The sequence below is a fragment of the Eubalaena glacialis genome, chromosome 5, assembly GCF_028564815.1.
Source record: "Eubalaena glacialis isolate mEubGla1 chromosome 5, mEubGla1.1.hap2.+ XY, whole genome shotgun sequence".
Lineage (NCBI taxonomy): Eukaryota > Metazoa > Chordata > Mammalia > Artiodactyla > Balaenidae > Eubalaena > Eubalaena glacialis.
Window position 1 is genome coordinate 76,925,191 of NC_083720.1, and position 2,098 is coordinate 76,927,288.

General features: G+C 35.8%; 1 pseudogene; it reads left to right on the plus strand.

Annotated features, from left to right (window-relative positions):
• The first annotated feature begins 348 nt into the window (after positions 1–348).
• Positions 349–1,804, plus strand: LOC133092157 (mitochondrial-processing peptidase subunit beta-like; annotated as a pseudogene).
• Positions 1,805–2,098: the final 294 nt, after the last annotated feature.

The following is a 2,098-nucleotide window of genomic DNA, read 5'->3' on the forward strand; positions in this document are numbered from 1 at the left end:
TATAGCCACAAAAATGGATGATATTGGAATTATCAATTAAGAAATATAAAATAAGTAGGTTTGATACTCAATAAAAGAAAGAGATTATTTGAAGTATAACAAGGTACTAGATACTTTGAAATATGGTCAGGTGGATTTTAAAAAAGAACCAAATAGAACTTCTGGGTGAAGAAAAAAAAAAACCACATAATAAATGAAACTAGAAACTAAGTGTATAGGTACAGCATTAGATACAATGGAAGAGAATATTAATGAACTGGAAGACAGAACTGAAGCATTACTCAATATTCAGCAGAGGGAAAAAGATATTGAAAAAATAAAACAGAAGTTAAAAGACATTGAGAAGAGATGGTAGCAGTGGAGGTCCAAGCCATGCTGTTGCCCATGGTATGGCAGTGGCTCTGGGGTTTCACTGAGAGGCTCCTGATCAGAGGGGCAACTGGGTTGTCATTATAATTTGGAGACAACAGATTGAGAAATGCACAAGCCACTATACAAGTCGCTCTGAATGTTCTTGAAACATGAGTAACATGTTTGGAAAATGAACTCAGAGTGGCCTCTGAAAACTCTGGATTGTCAATATGTACAGTGAGTCTCTGGATTGATGTTGGAATTTGACATGAAAATAAGAATAATGGAACAGCTCATTCTCTGGAACATATGAACTTCAATGTTACCAAAAAGAGATTCAAATTAGATCTGGAACTTGAAAATGAAAACATGGGTGCTCATTTCAACACTTATACCTCCAGAAAGCAGATCGTGTTTTATGCCAAAGAATTCTCTAAAGATTTGCCAAGAGCTGTACGCATTCTTGCTGATATAACACAAAACAGTACATTGGGAGAAGCAGAGACTGAACACAAGTATAGAATAATCCTTAGAGAGATACACGAAATCAAAGCTAATTTACAAGAAGTTGTCTTTTTATTATCTTCATGCCATAGCTTATCAAATACTGCACTTGGATTGACAATGTGGGGACCAACTGAAAATATCAAATCTATAAGTCATAAAGACTTAGTGGACTATATAACCACACATTATAAGAGGCCAAGAATAGTCCTTGCTATGGCTGGAGGAGTCTCCTATAATGAACAGCTTAAGTTAACAAAGTTTCCTTTTGATGACTTTTTTCCCACACACAAAGGAAAAAGAACAACTCTGGCTCCCTGCAAATTCACAGAAAGTGAGATTTGTTTGAGGGATGACAAGATGCCTTTGACATACCTTGCAAAAGCTGTTGCAGCTGTTGGTTGGCAACATCCTGATACAATCTCTCTCATAGTTGCAAACACACTGACTGGCAACTAGGATTGCCATTTCAGAGGAGGAATGAATTTAACTAGTAAGCCAGCCTGTCTCATCTGATGTGGCAACCTCTGCCATAGCTTCCAGTCTTTCAACACTTGCTACACAGATACAGGATTGTGGGGACTCTATATGAGTTGTAAACCAGACATTGCTGCAGGCATGCTACATGTTGTTCAAAAAGAATACATGTGACTCTGTATAAGTGTCACTGAAAGTAAAGTAGCACAAAAATTCTTCTAGAAACAAAACATGTTTTTGCAACTCTGCGGTTCAACTCCATGGTGAAGATATTGGTAGGCAAGTGTTATGCTATAATAGAAGAATTCTCATCCCTGACTTGGAAGCAGGGATTGATGCTCTAGATGCTGAGACAGTTCAAAAAGTGTGCGCCAAATATGTTTATGATAAGGGTCTAGCTATTGCTGCTGTTGGTTCTGTTGAGCAAGATTTTAACTGGACTTGCAGTAACATATGCTGGTTTTGTGATTAAAATGCTCTTAGTCAAAATATTTAGAAATACTTATTAATAAAACTAATAGTGATCTGCAAGTTTTAAGCTATGAATTCTTTTTAAGAAATGAACAAATATTTGGAATTAAATATATTTGGAAAAGAAGATATAGGGACTATAGTTAAGATATCTAACATATACCTAATCAGAGTACAAGAGATAATAGAAAAACTGTAGAATAAGGCAATATTCAAAGAGATGTTGACTAAGAATTTTCATGAATTTACAGAAACAGAAATCTTCAGATTTAGGAAACCCAATGAATCCCTAGCG